This window comes from Octodon degus, unplaced genomic scaffold, assembly GCF_000260255.1.
Source record: "Octodon degus isolate 3935 unplaced genomic scaffold, OctDeg1.0 scaffold00332, whole genome shotgun sequence".
In the NCBI taxonomy this organism is placed as follows: Eukaryota; Metazoa; Chordata; class Mammalia; order Rodentia; family Octodontidae; genus Octodon; species Octodon degus.
Window position 1 is genome coordinate 89793 of NW_004524908.1, and position 17986 is coordinate 107778.

Genomic DNA, 17986 nt, shown 5'->3' on the forward strand with positions numbered 1-17986 from the left:
AAGAAGCTCTCCGCACTAAAGTGTTCGGAGGATGAGTTCTACGAGGAGAAAGTCCATCTAAATGATAGGTATTTTCTGAAACTGGACCTTCGTAAGATGCTGCCGTCTAACGGCACAATTTAAATTTCTGGTGTAAATTCCTTTGGCTACCTCAGGCATCTCCATGTAATCTGCGCCCGATCCCTGAGAAAATATTCTCCTTGAAGTTCCAGGCGCCCACTCCCAGGTTTTCTAGAAAAAAATGCAATAAGGATTTTTTTGGGCTCCTTGAATGCCTTCAGAGCACTTTTGGCTGGTTGGAGTGTTGTGTGGATCGAACTAGAGCAACCAGTGCCTGACAGCTTTGTGGCAGCAGTCACTTAAAGAACTGAGCTAGGGCCAGGTCCACGAATAAAACACACTTGCTCAGCCCTCTCTTCTTAACGGCCAAAATGGGAGCCAGATGTGCCAGGCCAGAAATCCAAAGGTGTATCTCATTATCTCCACCATAGGTTGTCAGTTTCCAAGGGTGAATCTATGCGGGGAAATCTAACGAGATGGTCTAGGCCCTTGGCGAAACGTTTTCACCTAAACAGCCAACTACAGGACTTCCTTTACACAATTCTACAGGAAAATGAATTCACGAATACATCACCAGCAGGTGGGTCTTCTCGGAAATACTGGAAAATTCTTGCATCGAGTTCCATGGAGAGAACAAGAGGAAATGGATTTGTTTTTAATTTTCTTAAATATGAGAAAATAAATAATTTTAAAAAATTAATTTAATGGGCCGGGGACTGAACTCAGAGTAATGAGCACTTTCCTGGCAAGGGAAAGGGCCTGAGTTCACTTCCTGGTTCTGCCAAAAAATTATTTTAAATTAATTGTGGTAAGGCTCAAGGAAGAGGGATTTGAAACACAGCCTCCTGAATCACAGTGCTCTGCCTCAATATGCTCGGCAGGACCTCAGGTCACGGGCACAGCAGAATTCGGAAGGCTTTTTACTGATACAGGACCCGATTCGCCGGTCTAGTGAAGGTATTCACCGTTCAATGTAGAAATGACACTTTAGAATCTATGGTACAATAAAAAGAGATCTTTGTCCTCTTAGAACTAACTTTCGAACTCTGAAAGTGTTTGGAGGCTGAGCACTAAGAGGAGAAAGTCCAGCAAAATGCTAGGCTTCTGAAGCTGGGCCTTCCTAATGCTGCTCCAGTCTCCATGCAAAAATTGAATTTCTGGTCCAAATTCCTTTGGCTAAATCAGCCATCACGATTTAATCAGTGCCTGCTCACTGAGAAAAAATTCTCCCTGAAGTTCCATTCTCCCACTCCCAGGCTTTCCAGAACAGAAATGGAATGAGGTTTTTGTTTTTGGTTTTTGGTTTTTTTTTGCTTCTCGAATGCCTTCAGGGAAGTTTTGGCTGGTTGGAGTGTTTTGGCGATCGAACTAGAACAACCGGAGGCTGACAGCTCTGTGGAAGCAGTCACTTAAGGAACTGAGCTAGGGCCAGGTCCACGAATAAAACACACTTACTCGGCCCTTTCTTCTAATGGGCAAAATGGGACCCAGATGTGCCAGGACAGAAATCCAAAGGTGAGTCTCATTCTCTCCACCATAGGAGGTCAGTTTCCCAGGGTAAATCTTTGCGGGGAATACTCCCGAGATGGTCTAGGCCCTTGGCGAAACCTTTTCCCCTTAGACAGCCCCCAACAGTACTTCCTTTCACCAATTCTACTGGAAAACGCATTCATTAATACATTAACAGCAAGCGAGTCTCTTCGGATATACTGGAAAATTCTTCCATCGAGTTCCATAGAGAGAACAAGACTAGATGTATTTCTTTTTAATTTTCTTAAAAATTAAAAAAAATAATTTTAAAACATTAATTTTAATGGGCCGGGGAGTGAGCTCAGAATAATGAACACTTCCCTGGCAAGGGAAATGGCCTGAGTTCACTTCCTCATTCTGCCAAAAAAATTATTGTATATTATTTAAATTAATATTGGTAAGGCTCAAGGAACAGGGATTTGAAACACAGCCTCCAGAATCGCAGTGCTCTGAATCAATAGGTTCGGCGGGACATCAGGTCGCAGGCACAGCGGAATTGGGAGGGCTCTTTCTCTCCCCTTTACTGCTACGGGACCCAATTCGCCAGTCTAGTGAAGGCATTCACTCTTCTATATAGAAATGACGGTTTCAAGCTATGGCACGAGAAAATGAGATCTTTCTCCTCATAGAACTTTAGTGTTCAGAGGCTGAGTTCTACAAGGAGAATTTCCAGCTAAATGCTAGGAATTTTCTGAAGCTGGACCTTTGTAAGGATGCTCCAGTCTAATGTCACAATTTAAATTTCTGGTCCAAATTCCTTGGGCTATCTCACCCATCACCATGTAATCTGTGCCCGGACACTGATAACGCTTTCTCCTTGAAGTTCCTGCTGCCTGCTCCCAGTTTTTCTAGAAAAAAATGCAATAAGGGTTTTTTTGGGCTCCTTGAATGCCTTCAGGGCATGTTTGGCTGGCTGGAGTGTTGTGGGAATCGAAGTAGAGCAACCTAAGGCTGACAGCTTGGGGAAGCAAGAACTTAAAGAACTGAGCTAGGGCCAGGCCTCTGACTCATTGTGGCCCTTGCTCTTTAAGGGCCACAATGGGAGTCAGCAGTGCCAGGCCTGAAATCCCCAGGTGCTTCTCATTCTCTCCATCGTAGGGTTTCAGTTTCCAAGGGTGAATCTTTGCTGGGGAAAATCCCAGAAGGGGCGCTCCTAAACGTTTTCCCCTAGACAGAACCCCAACAGGACTTCCGTTCCCAATTCAACTGGAAAACGCATTCATGAATACATCACCAGCAGGCGAGTCTCATCGGAAATACTGGAAAATTTTTGTATCGAATTCCATGGAGAGAACAAGAGGAGAAGGATTTCTTTTTAATTTTCTTATAAATTAAAAAATTAAAATTTTGAAAATTGAATTGAATGGGCAGGAGAGTTAGTTCAGTGGAATGAGCCCTTCCCTGTCAATGGAAAAGGCCTGAGTTCACTTCCTGGTTCTGCCAAAAAATTATTTGAAATTAATTGTGGTAAGGCTCAAGGAACAGGGATTTGAAAGACAGCATCCTGTATCGCAGTACTCTGACTCAATAGGCTCGGTAGGACCTCAGATCACGGGACAAACAGAATTCGGAAGAGTCTTTCTCTCCCCTTTACTGCTATGGGACACAATTCACCATATAGAGGAACATGCATTGCAGTGCCCTGATTCCCAAAGAAGCTGGAACTTAGCTGGCTCTTCTGTATTAAGTACTCACACTTAGAAACACAAATCATGCAGTAGAACAAGCAGCTTTCCTCAGGGCACTGGTGTCTAGACACCTTTTTTGCCTCTTTGCCCAAAGGAATGAAAGGGAGAGTGAACAACCTTCTGGGGTTTCTCTGCACCTCAAACGGGAAGGTCAAAAAGTTCACAGATGCTTTCTCTTAGGAGATTAAATGATTTGCCTCTCTTTTCACAACGCGAAACTGTCAAGTGTTTTAATTACAAAAGTGACGTTTTAAGCAGAGTTCTGTGGTGCGTTGTATATAGCAACAGGCATTGGAGTGCCCTGCTTCCCAGAGAAGCTGAAACTTAGCAGGCTCTTTTGCATAAAGAACTCAAACTTAGAAAACAATCATGCAGTAGAAACAAGCAGCTGTAATCAGGGCACTGGAGCCTAGAAAGCTGTTTATAGGTCGTTGCCGGTAGGAATGAATGGGAGAGAGTTTGTAGTTTCTCTGCCCTTTTAGCTGGAAAGTAAGAAACTTCTCGGATGCTTTCTCTTAGGAAACTGAATGATTTGCCACTGTTTTCAGATAGCAAATCTGCAAAGCACTTTATTTACAAAAGTGACGTTTTAGCCAGAGTTCTGAGTTGCGCCTTATACATGAACAGGCATTGGAGTGCCCTGCTTCCAAAAGAAGCTGGAGCTGAACTGGCTCTTCTGCATTAACAACTCACACTTAGAAACACAAATCATGAAGTAGAAACAAGCATCTCTCCTGAGGGCACTGGAGTTATAAACATGTTTGTGGCTCTTTGTCCTTAGGAATGAAAGGAAGAGGGAACAACCTTCTCCAGTTTGTCTTAACCTCCACGTGGAAAGTCACAAAATTCAACGATGCTTTCTTTTAGGAGACTGAATGATTTGCCACTCTTTTCACAGCTCAGAACAGCGAATTAATTTAGTTACAAAAGTGAAGTTTTAGTGAGAGATTTTTGTTGTGCCATATAAAGGTACAGGCATTGGAGTGCTTTACTTTAGCCAGAGTTCTTAGTTGCGCCGTGTATAGGAACAGGCATTGGAGTGAACTGCTACCCAAAGAGTCTGGAGCTTAGCTGTCTCTTATGCTTTAAGAACTTACACTGAGAAACAAAAACCATGCAGTAGAAACAAGCAGGTCTAAACAGGGCCCTGGAGTCTAGAAGTGTATTTGCGGCCCTTTGCCCATAGGAATGAAAGGGAGAGAGATCATACTTGTGCAGTTACTCTGCACCTCCAGCTGGAAAGTCACAAACTTCACCGATGCTTTCTGTTAGGAGACTGAATGTTTTGACAATGTTTTCAAATCGAGGAACAGTGATGTACTTTAGTTACAAAAGTGAAGTTTTAGCCAGAGGTCTGTGTTGCGCTGTACCCAGGAACAGGCATTGGAGTGCCCTGATTCCCCAAGAAGCTTAAGCTTAGCTGGCTCTTCTGCTTTAAGAGCTCACGGTGAGAAACACCAATTATGCATTAGAAACAAGCTGCTCTCCTTAGTGTACTGGAGTCTATAAACACTTTTGTGGCTCTTTGCCCATAGGAATGAAAGGGAGACAGAAAATCCTTCTGCAGTTTTGTTGCACCTCCAGCTGGAAAGTCACAAACTTCGCGTATGCTTTCTCTTAGGAGACTCTTTGATTTGCCACTGTTGGCAAAGCATGGAACCATGAAGTACTTTAGTTACAAAAGTGACGTTTTAACCAGAGTTTGGTGTTGCTCCTTAGAAAGGAAAAGGCATTGGAGTGCCCTGCTTGCCAAAGTAGCTGGAGCTCAGCTGGGTCTCATGGTTTAGGAACTTACTCTTAGAAACACAAACCATGCAGTAGAAACAAGCAGCTCTCCACAGGACACTGGATTCTATAAACGTGTTTGTGGCTCTTTGCCCATAGGAATGAATGGGAGAGAGAACAACCTTCTGAAGTTTCTCTGTAGCTCCAGCTGGCAAATCACAAACTTCAGGATGATTTCTGTTAGAAGACTGAATGATTTGCCACTGTTTGCAACGAGCAGAAGTGTGAAGTACTTTAGTTACAAAAGTGACGATTTAGCCAGATGTCTGTGTTGCACTGTATACAGGAACAGGCACTGGGGTGCACTGCTTCCCAAAGAAGTTGGATCTTAGGTGGATCTTCTGCAGTAAGAACTCACACTTAGAAACACAAATGCTGCTGTAGAAACAAGCACCTCTCCTCATTCCACTGGAAGCTTGAAACTTGCTTGTGGCTCTTTTACCTTAGGAATGAATGCGAGAGAGAACAACCTTCTGCCCTTTTTCTGCACCTCCATCTAGAGAGTCTCAAACTTCATGGATGCTTTCTCTTAGGAGACTGAATAATTTTCAACTGTTTGCACAGCGCTGAACTGGGAAGTACTTTAGTTAGAAAAGTGAAGTTTTAGGCTGAGTTCACTGTTTTGACGAATAGAGGAACAGGCCTTGGCTTGCCTTGCTTGCCAAAGTAGCTGGAGCTTAGCTGGCTCTTCTGCCCTAGAACTCACACTAAGTGGGGCAGATGAGATGTCTCAGTGGTCTAAAGCACCTACTTAGAACAAGCTTGGCAAAGCACAGGGATGGCAGTTCAATCCTCCAGCACCACATGCCTTCCAGCCCCGCACCCTGGTGGGTGGATCTTGCCACACACACACACACACAAAATAAATAAATAAATAAATAAATAAATAAAATTTAAAAAAATGTACTCACACTTAGAAACACAAATCATGCAGTACAAACAAGCAGGTCTCATTAGGGCACTGGATTCTAGTAACGTAATTCTGGCTCTTTGCCCATAGGAATGAATGGAAGAGAGAAGGTTTCTTCTGCAGTTTCTGTGCACCTCAAGCTAGAAAGTCACAAACTTCATAGATGTTTTCTCTTAGGAGACTTAATGATTTGCCACTCTTTTCAAAGCTCTGAACTGTGAAGTAATTTAATTACAAAAGTGATGTTTCAGCCAGAATACAGTTTTGCGCAGTACACAGAAATAGCCATTGGAGTGCCCTGCTTGTCAAATGAGCTGGAGTTTATCTGGTTCTTCTTCATTAAGAACTCACACTTAGAAACATAAGTCATGTTGTAGAAACAAGCATCTCTCTTCAGGGCACTGGAGTCTAGAAAGTAGTTTGTGACTCTTTGCCCATTGGAATGAATGGGAGAGAGAACAACCTTCTGCAGTATCTGTGTACTCCCAGCTGGAACGTAACAAACTTCACAGATGCTTTCTATAAGGAGACTGAATGATTTCCCACTGTTTGAAAAGCGAGGAACTGTGAAATACTTCATTTACAAAAGTGACGATTTAGCCATAATTGTGTTTTGTGCCATATGCAGGAACAAGCACTCGAGTGCCCTCCTTGGAAAAGGAGCTGCAGCTTAGTTGGCTCTTCTGCACTAAGAACTCACACATAGAAACACAAATCATACAGTAGAAACAAGCAGCTTTCCTCAGGGCACTGGAGTCCAGAAACGTGTTTGTGGCTCATTGCCCATAGGAGTGAAAGGCAGAGAGAACAGTCTTCTGCAGTTTCTCTGCACTTCCTGCTGGAAATTCAGAAACTTCACGGATTATTTTTCTTAGGAGACTGAAATATTTGCCACTGTTTGCAGAGCGCAGAAATTTGAAGCAGTTTAGTTACAAAAGTGATGTTTTAGTCGGGGTTCTGTTTTGCAAAATATACAGGTACAGGCAATGGAGTTCCCTGCTTCCCAAAGAAGCTGGAGCTTAGCCTGCTAATCTGAATTAAGAAGCCACTCTTAGAAACAGGAATCATGCAGTTGAAACAAGCTGCTCTCCTCAGGGCACTGGAGTATAGAATAGTGTTTTTGACTCCTTGCTCATAGTAATGAATGGGAGAGAGCACAACCTTCTGCAGTTTCTCTGAACCTCCAGCTGGAAAGTCACAAACTTCATGGATGCTTTCTCTTAGGAGAGGGAATGCTTTCCCGCTCTTTTCAAAGAGGGGAACTGTGAAGTATGTTATTTACAAAAGTAAATTTTCTCCAGAATTCTGTTCTGCGCCGTATACAGGAATAGGCATTGGAGTGCCCTGCTTGCCAAAGCACGTGGAGGTTAGGGGGCTCCTCTGCAGTGCGAATTCACACTTACAAACACAAGCGATGCTGTAGAAATGAGCAGCTTTCCTCAAGGCACTGGAATTTAGAAACGTTTTTGTGTTTCTTTGCCCATGGGAATCAATGGGTGATAGAAAAAAACCTTCTGCAGTTTTTCTATATCTCCAGCTGGAAAGTCACAATCTTCATGGTTGCTTTCTGTTAGGAGACTGAACGATTTGCCACTCTTTTCACAGGGAAGTACTGTGAAGTACTTTGTTACCAAAGTGATGTTTAATCTAGAGTTCTGTGTTGCGCTGTATACAGGAACAGGCATTGGAGTGCACTGCTTTCCAAAGATCCTGGATCTTGTCTGACTCTTTTTCATTAAGAAATCACACTTGGAATCACAATCATTCAGTCGAAACAAGTGGTTCTCCTCAGGGAACAGGTGTTTAGAAATGTTATTGTGCCTCTTTGCCCTTATTAATTAATGTGAGAAAGATCAACCTTCTGGAGTTTCTTTGCACCTCCAGTTGGAAGTCACAAAATTCACGAATGATTTCTTTTAGCACACTGAAGGATTTACCACTGTTTCCAGAGCACTGAACTGTGAAGTACTTTAGTTACAAAGTGATGTTTTAGCCCGAGTTCTCTGTTGCGCCATATACAGGAAGAGGCATTGGAGTTCCCTGTTTCCCAAAGAAGCTGGAGCTTAGCTGGGTCTTCTACATTTAGAACTCACACTTAGAAACAAAAATCACACAGTAGAATCAAGCAGCTCTCCTCCGGGCAGTGGTATCTAGAAACGTGTTTGTGGCTCTTTGCCCATAGGAATGAATGGGAGAGAGAACAACCTTCTGCAGTTTCTCTGCACCTCCAGCTGGAAAGTCACAATCTTCACGGATGCTTTCTCTTTGGAGACTGAATCATTTGCCAATCTTTTCACAGCGCGGAACTGTGACGTACCTTAGTTACAAAAGTGATGTTTTACCCAGAATTCTGTTTTGTGCCATATAAAGGAATAGGCATTGGAATGCCCTACTTCAAAAAGAAGCTGGAGCTTATCTGGTTGTTGTGCATTAAGAATTCACACATAGACACACAAATCATGCAGTAGAAACAAGCAGATCTCCTCAGGGCACAATACTCTAGATACGTGTTTGTGGCTCTTTGAGCTTAGGAATGAATGGGAGAGAGAAAAACCTCCTGCAGTTACTCTGCACCTCCACCTAGAAAGTCACAACTTCACGGATGCTTTGTGTTAGGAGACTGAATGATTTTCCACTGTTTTTACAGCACAGAACTGTGAGGTATTTTAGTTACAAAAGTGACGTTTTAGACAGAGTTCTGTGTTGCGCCGTATGCAGGAACAGGCATTGTAGGGCCCAGCTACCAATGAAGGTGGAGCTTAGCTGGCTCTTCTGCTTTATGAACTCACACTTAGAAACACAAATCTTGCAGTAGATACAAGCAATTGTCTTCAGGTCATTGGAGTCTAGAATCGTGTTTGTGGCTCTTTGCCCATAGGAATGAATGAGAGAGAGAACAACTTTCAGCAGTTTCACTGCACCTCCTGCTGGAAAGTTACAAGCTTCATGGATGCTTTCCCTTAGGAGACTGAATGATTTGCCACTTTTTTCAAAGTGGAGAAATTTGAAGTACTTCAGTTTCAAAAGTGAAATATTTGAGAGAATTCCATTTTGCGCCATATACAGGAACAGGCATTGGATTGCCCTGCTTGCCAAAGAAGCTGGAGCATTGGTGGCTCTTCTGAATTATGAAATTGCAGTTAAGAACACATATCATGCAGTAGAAACAAGCAGCACTCCTCAGGGCACTGGAGTCTAGAAACTTGTTTGTGGCTCTTTGCCGAAGGGAATTAATGTAGAGAGAAAAACCTTCTGCAGTTTCTCTGCACCTCCAGGTGGAAAACAGCAAGCATCACGGATGCTTTCTCTTAGGAGACTGAATGATTTGCAACTGTTTTCACAGTGCTGAACTGTGAAGTTCTTTAGTTACAAAAGTGATGTTTTAGCCAGTGTACTGTGTTGCGCCATATACAGGAATAGGGATTGGACTGCCTTCTTGCCAACGAAGCTGGAGCTTAGCTGGCTCTTCTGCTTTAAGATCTCACACTTAGAAACACAAATCATGCAGTAGATACAAGCACATCTCCTCATTCCACTGGAGTCTAGAAACGCATTTGTTGCTCTTTGCTCTTAGGAATAAATGGGAGAGAGAACAACTTCTGCAATTTCTCTGCACCTCCAGAAGGAAAGTCAGAAACTTCATGTATGCTTTCTCTCATTAGACTGAAGGATTTTCCACTGTGTGAACAGTGCGAATCTGTGAAGGACTTTATTTGCAAAAGGGAAGTTTTAGCCAGAGATCTGTGATGCACCATATAAAGGAACAGGCATTGGATTGCCCGGCTTCTGATAGAAACTTGAGCTTAACTGGCTCTTCTTCATTAAGAACTCACAATTAGAAACACAATCATGCTGTAGAGACAAGCAGCTCTCCTCTGGGCACTGAAGTCCCGAAACGTGTTTGTGGAACTTTGTCCATAGGAATGAATGGGAGGGAGAACAATCTTCTGTAGTTATTTTTTTCACCTCCACCTAGGTATTCAAAAACTTAACAGATGCTTTCTGTTAGGAGACTGAATGATGTGCCACTCTTTTCACAGCGCGGATCTGTGAAGCACTTTAATTACAAAAGTGACGTTTAAATCACGGTTCTCTGTTGTGTCATATATGGGAACAGGCATTGGATTGCCCTTCTTCCCACCGAAGATGTGGCTTAGCTGTCTCTTCTGCATGAAGAATTCACACTTAGAAACTCAATTCATGCAGTAGCAACAAGCACCTCTCCTCAGGGCTCTGGAGTCTAGAATCGTGTTTGTGGCTCTTTGACCATAGAAATAAATGGGAGAGAGAAAAACCTTCTGCAGTTTCTCTGCACCTCTGGATGGAAAGTCACAAACTTCATGGATGATTTCACTTAGGAGACTGAATGATTTCCCACAGTTTGCAGAGTGCAGAACTGTGACATACATTAGTTGCAAAAGTATAGTTTTAACCAGAATTCTGATTTCTACCATATAGAGAAACAGGCATTAGAGTTACCTGCTTCCCAAAGAAGCTGGAGCTTAGGTGGCTCTTCTGCTTTAAGAACTCACACTTAGAAACACAAATCTTGCAGTAGAAAAAAGCAGATCTTCTCAGGACACTGGAGTCTAGAAACAGGTTTGTGGCTCTTTGCCCATAGGAATGAATGGGAGAGAGAACAAACTTCTGCAGATTCACCACAACTCCAGTTGGAGAGAGACAGTCTTCACGAATGATTTCTCTTAGGAGACTGAATGATTTACCACTCTTTTCTCAGCGTGAAACTGTGAAGTACTTTAGATACAAAAGTGACATTTTAGCCAGAGATTTCCGTTGTGCCGTATACAGAAACAGGCATTGGAGTGTCCTGCTTGCCAAAGAAACTGGAGCTTAGCTGGTTGTTGTGCATTAAGAACTGAAACTTAGAAAAACAATCATGCTGTTGAAACAAGCAGCTCTCCTCATGGCACTGGGGTCTAGAAATATTATTTTGCCTCTTTTCCCATCGGAATGAAAGGTAGAGAGGAAAACCTTCTGCAGGTTCTCTGCACCTCAAGGTAGAATGTGAGAAACTTCACGGATGCTTTCTCTCAGGAGACTGAATGAATTGCCATTCTTTTAACAACGGTGCCCTGTGAAGTACTTTACTTACAAAAGTGACGTTTTATCCAGATTTCGGAGTTGCGCCCTATACAGGAACAGACATTGGAGTGCACTGCATCAAAAAGGAGCTGGAGCTTATCTGCCTGTTCTCCATTAAGAACTCATATTTGTAAGCACAAATAATGCAGTAGAAACATGCAGTTCTCCTCACGGCACTGGAGTTTAGAAACGTGTTTGTGCCTCTTTGCCCATAGGAAAGAATGGGAGACAGAACAACCTTCTGCACTTTCTCTGCACCTCCAGCTGGAAAGTCACCAACTCTACGGATGCTTTCTCTTAGGAGTATGATTTATCACTCTTTTCACAGTGCGGAACTGTGAAGTACTTTAGTTAGAAAAGTGACGTTTGAGCCACTGTTCTGTTTTGCGCCATATACAGGATCAGGAATTGGATTGCCCTGCTTGCCAAACAAACTGGAGCATAGGTGGCTATTCTGCAATAAGAACTCAAACTTGGGAACACAAATCATGCAGTAGAAACATACAGCACGCTTCAGTTCCCTGCTGTCTAGAAACGTGTTTGTGCCTCTTTGCCCATAGGAGTGAAAAGGAGAGAGAACAACCTTCTGCAGTTTTTCTGCACCTCCAGCCAGAATGTCACAAACTTCATGGATGCTTCCTCTTAGGGGACTGAATGATTTGCCGCTGTTTTCAAAGCGCACAAATGAGAAGTACTTAAGATACAAAAGTGAAGTATTAGTCAGAGATTTGTATTACAACGTATACAAGAAAAGGCTTTTGTGTGCCCTGCTTGCCAAAAAGCAGGAGCTTAGTTGCCTTTTCTGTGTTAAGAATTCACACTTAGAAACAAAAATAATGCAGTAGAACAATGCATCTCTCCTCAGGGCACTGGAGTCTAGAAAGGTGTTTGTTGCTCTATGCCCATAGTAATTTATGGGAGAGAGAACAACCTTCTGCAGTTTCTCTGCAACTCCAGCTGGTAAGTCACAAAATTCACCGTTGCTTTCTCTGAGGAGGCTGAATGATTTGCCTGTCTGTGCACAGCGATGAACGGTGAAGCAGTTTAGTTACAAAAGTGAAGTTTTAGCCAGAGTCCTGTATTGCGCCGTATACAGGAACAGGTATTGGAGTGACCTGCTTCCCAAGAAGATGGCGATTCGGTGGCCCTTCTGCATTAAGATCTCACACTTAGAAACTCGAATCATGCAGTAGAAACAAGCAGCTCTCCTCAGGGCCCTGGAGTCTACAAATGTGTTTTTGTTTCTTTACCCATAGGAAAGAATGGGAGAGAGAACAACGTTCTGCAGTTTCTTTGCACCTCTAGGTGGAAAGTCCCAAGCGACACTGATGCTTTCCCTCATTAGACTGAATGACTTGCCACTGTATGCACTGCGCGGAACTCTAAATACTTTAATTAAATAAGTGACGTTTTACCCAGAGTTCTGTGTTGCACCATATACAGGAACATTCATTGGAGTGCCCTGCTTCCCAAAGAAGCTGGAGCTTAGCTGGCACTTCTGCATTAAGAACTGACCTTAGAAACACAAATCATGCAGTAGGAACAAGCAGCTCTCCTCAGGGCACTGGAGTCTACAAACGTGTTTGTGGCTCTTTGCCCATAGGAATGAATGGGAGAGAGAACAACCTTCTGCAGTTCCTCTGCAACTCCAGCTGGAAAGTCACGAACCTCATGGATGCTTTTTCTTATTACACTGAATGATTTGCCACTGTTCTCACATCGCCGAACTGTGAAGTACTTTAGTTACAAAAGTGAAGTTTTAGCCAGCGTTCTTTGTTGTACCGTGTACCAGAATAAGCACAGGATTTCCCTGCTTGCCAAAGAAGCTGGAGCTTGGCTCGGTTTTCTTCAGTAAGAACTTACAATTAGAAACACAAATCATGCAGTAGAAAACAAGCAGCTCTCCTCAGCGCACTGGAGTCTTGAAAGAATTTTGAGGCTTTTTTCCCTTAGGACAGAATTGGAGAGAGAACAAGCTTCTGCATTTTCTCTGCACTTCTAGATGGAAAGTCACAAACTTCACGCATGATTTCTCTTTGGAGACTGTATGATTTAACACTCTTTTCCAAGCTAGGAAGTGTGAAGTACTTTAATTACAAAAGTGACATTTTAGCAAGTGTTCTGTATTGCATCGTATTCAGAAATAGGCTTCTGAATTCCCTGCTTGCCAAACAAGATGGAGCTTAGGTGGCTCTTCAGCATAAAGAACTTAGACTTAGAAACACATATCATGCAGTAGAAACAAGCCGCTCTCCTCAGTGCACTAGAGTCTACAAACATGTTTGTGGCTCTTTGTCCATAGGAAAGAATGGGAGAGAAAACAACCTTCTGCAGTTTCTCTGCACCTCCAGGTGGAAAGTCACAAACTTCACGGGAGCTTTTTGTTAGGGGACTGATTGATTTGCCACCTTTTTCACAGGGCAGAACTGTGAAGTACATTAGTTACAAAATTGAGTTTTTAGACAGAGTTCCGTGTTTTCCCGCATACACGAACAGGCATTGGAGTGAACTGCTTCCCAAAGACGTTGTAGTTTCTGTAGCTCCTCCGCACTAAGAATTCACACTTAGAAATACAAATCATGCAGTAGAAACAAGCAGCTCTCCTCAGGGCCCTGGAGTCTATTATCGTGTTTGTATCTCTTTGCCCATAGGAATGAATGGCAAAGAGATCAACGTTCTGCAGTTTCTCTGCTCCTCCTGGTGAAAGTCACAAGCTTCACAAATGCTTTCTCTCATTAGACTGAATTATTTGACACTGTATGCACAGCGCGAACTCTAAAGTACTTTAATTACAAAAGTGACGTTTGAGCCAGTGTTCAGTGTTGCACAGTATAAAGGTACAGGCATTGGAGTGCCCTGCTTCCCAATGAGCCTGGAGCTTAGCTGGCTATTCTGCATTAAGAACTCACACATAGATATAGAAATCATGAAGTAGCGACAAGCAGCTCTCCTCATGGCACTGGAGTCTAGAAACATGTTTTTGCCTATTTTCCCATCGGAATGAAAAGAAGAGAGAACAACCTTCTACACTTTCTCTGCACCTCCAGCTAGAATGTCAGAAACTTCACAGATGCTTTTTCTTAGGAGACTGAATGATTTGCCATTCTTTTCACAGCTTTACTTACAAGTCACGTTTTATCTAGAGTTCTGTGTTGCGCCCTATACAGGAACAGACATTGGAGTGCACTACATCAAAAAGGAGCTGGAGCTTAATTGGCTGTTCTCCATTAAGAACTCATACTTGGAAACAAAAATAATGCAGTAGAAACATGCATTTCTCCTCATGGCACTGGAGTTTAGAAACGTGTTTGTGGCTCTTTGCCCATAGGAAAGAATGGGAGAGAGAACAACCCTCTGCAGTATCTGTGCACCTCCAGGTGGAAAGCCACAAACTTCACGGACGCTTTCTCTTAGGAGATTGAATGATTTATCACTGTTTTCACAGTGCGGAACCGTGAAGTACTTTAGTTACAAAAGTGAAGTTTGAGCCATTGTTCTGTGTTGCGCCATATACACGATCAGGTATTGGATTGCCCTGCTTGCCAAAAAAACTGGATCATATGTGGCTCTTCTGAAATGAGAACTCATACTTCAAAAAAAAATCATGCAGTAGAAATATGCAGCAATCTTCAGGGCACTGGTGTCTAGGAACTTGTTTGTTCCTCTTTGCTAATAGGAGTGAAAGGGAGAGAGAACAACCTTCTGCAGTTTTTCTGCACTTCCAGCGAGAGTGTCACAAACTTCATCGATGCTTTCTTTTAGGAGACTGAATGATTTATCACTGTTTTCACAGTGCGAAACTGCGAAGTACTTTAGTTACAAAAGTGAAGTTTGAGCAATTGTTCTGTGTTGCGCCATATACACGATCAGGTATTGGATTGCCCTTCTTGACAAACAACCTGGAGCATACGTGTCTCTTCTGCAATGAGAACTCATACTTGGAAACACAATTCATGCAGTAGAAGCATGCATCACTATTCAGAGCACTGGTTTCTAGAAACGTGTTTTTGCCTCTTTACCCATAGGAGTGAATGGGAGAAAGAATAACCTTCTGAAGTTTCTCTGCATCTCCAGCTGGTAAGACAAATACTTCACGGATGCTTTCTCTTAGGGGACTGAATTATTTGAAGCTGTTTTCAAAGAGCGGAACTGCGAAGTACTTTAGTTATAAAAGTAAAGTTTTAGCCTGACATTTGTGTTGCAACATATACAGGAAAATGATTTGGAGTGCCCTGATTACAAAAGAAGCTGGAGTTTAGTTGCCTCTTCTGTGTTAAGAATTCACACTTAGAAACACAAATAATGAAGTAGAACAATGCATCTCTCCTCAGGGCACTGGAGTCTAGAAAGGTGTTTGTTGCTCTTAGACCATAGGAATGAATGGGAAAGAGAACAATCTTCTACAGTTTTTCTGCACTTCCAGCTCGAAAGTCACAAGCTTCACGGATGCTTTCTCTGAGGAGGCTGAATGATTATCCTGTCTTTTCACAGCGCAGAACTGTGAAATAATTTAGTTACAAAAGTGAAGTTTTAGCCAGAGTTCTTTGTTGCACCATATACAGGAACAGGTATTGGAGTGCCCTGCTTCCCAAGATGTTGGAGATTCCCTGGCCCTTCTGCATTAAGAACTCACACTTACAAACATAAACCATGCCGTAGAAAGAAGAAGCTCTCCTCAAGGCCCTGGAATCTAGAAACATGTTTGTGGCTCTTTGCCCATAGGAATGAATGGGAGAGAGAACAACCTTCTGCAGTTTCTCTGCACTTCCAGCTTGAAAGTCCCAAACTTTACAGATGCTTTCTCTCATTAGACTGAATGATTTTCCACTGTGCACACAGCGTGAATCTAAGAAGTACTTTACTTACAAAACTGAAGTTTTAGCCAGTGTTCTGTGCTGCGCTGTATAGAGGAACAGGCATTGTAGCGCCATGCTTGCAGAAGAAGCTATAACTTAGCTGGCTCTTCTATGTTACGAACTCACACATAGAAACTGAATTCATGCAGTAGAAATAAGCAGCTCTCCTCAGGGCACTGGAGTCCAGAAACGTGTTTGTGTTTCTTTGCCCATAGTAATTATTGGGAGAGAGAACAACCTTCTGCATTTTTTCTGCACTTCTGGCTGGAAAGCAACAAACTTCATGGATGCTTTCTCTCATTAGACTGAATGATTTTCCACTGTGTGCACAGCGCGAATCTGTGAAGCACTTTACTTACAAAAGTTATGTTTTAGCCAGTATTCTGTTTTGCGGTGTATAGAGGAACAGGCATTGTAGTGCCATACTTGCAGAAGAAGCTACAATTTAGCCGGCGCTTCTGCATTACAAACTCACACTTAGAAACACAAATCATGCAATAGAAACAATCAGCTCTCCTCATTGCCCTGCAGTCTAGAAAATTTTTTGTGGCTCTTTGCCCACAGGAATGTATTGGAGAGAGAAAAACCTTCCGCAGTTTCTCTGCACCTGCAGCTGGAAAGTCAAAAACTTCACGGATGCTTTCTGTTAGGAGACTGAATGATTTGGCACTGTTTGCAAAGCGCAGAACTATGATGTACTTTAGTTACAAAAGTAATGTTTTAGCCAGTGTTCTGTGTTGCGCCATATACAGGAAAAGGGATTGGAGTGCCCTGATTGCCAAAGAAGCTGGAGCTTAGCTGGCTCTTCTGCTTTAATATCTCCCACCTAGAAACACAAATCATGCAGTAGATACAAGCAGATCTCCTCAGGGCACTGGAGTCCAGAAACGGGTTTGTCGCTCTTTGCCCTTAGGATTGAGGGGAAGAGAGAACAAACTTCTGCAATTTCTCTGCACCTCCAGAAGGAAAGTCAGAAGCTTCATGTATGCTTTCTCTCATTAGACTGAAGGATTTTCCACTGTGTGAAGTGCGCGAATCTGTGAAGGGCATTATTTACAAAAGGGAAGTTTTAGCCAGAGATCTGTGTTGTGCCATATAAAGGAACAGGCATTGGATGGCCAGGCTTCCGATAGAAACTGGAGCTTAAGCGGCTCTTCTGCATTAAGAACTCACAATTAGAAACACAATCATGCTGTAGAAACAAGCAGCTCTCCTCTTGGCACTGAAGTCCCGAAACGTGTTTGTGGATCTTTGTCCATAGGAATGAATGGAAGAGAGAAAAATCTTCTGCAGTTCTTTTTCACCTCCAACTAGATAGTCACAAACTTCACATATGCTTTCTGTTAGGAGACTGAATGATGTGCCACTCTTTTCACAGCGCGGATCTGTGAAGCACTTTAGTTACAAAAGTGACGTTTTAACCACGGTTCTGTGTTGTGCCATATATGGGAACAGGTATTGCAGTAACCTGCTTCCCAAAGAAGCTGGAGCTTAGGTGGCTCTTCTGCCTTAATAACTCACACTTAGAAACAAAAATCTTGCAGTAGAAACAAGCAGATCTCCTCAGGATACTGGAGTCTAGAAACATGTTTGTGGCTCTTTGCCCATAGGAATGAATGGGAGAGAGAACAACCTTCTTTAGTTTCACTACACCTCCAGTTGTAGAAAGACAATCTTCACGGATGATTTCTCTTAGGAGACTGAATGATTTACCACTCTTTTCTCAGCATGGAACTGGGAAGTACTTTAGTTACAAATGTGATGTTTTAGCCAGAGTTTTCCGTTGTGCTGTATACAGAAACAGGCATTGGAATGCCCTGCTTGCCAAAGAAACTGGAGCTTAGCTGGTTGTTCTGCATTAAGAACTAACACTTAGAAAATCAAATCATGCAGCAGAAACAAGCAGCTCTCCTCAGGCCTATGTGGCATTGAAATGGATTTGTGGGGCTGGAGAGATGGCTCAGTGGTCTAAAGCACCTACTTAGAACAAGTTCAGCGAAGCACAGGGACCATGGTTCAATCCCCCAGCACCACATGCCAGCCAGCCCGCCCCC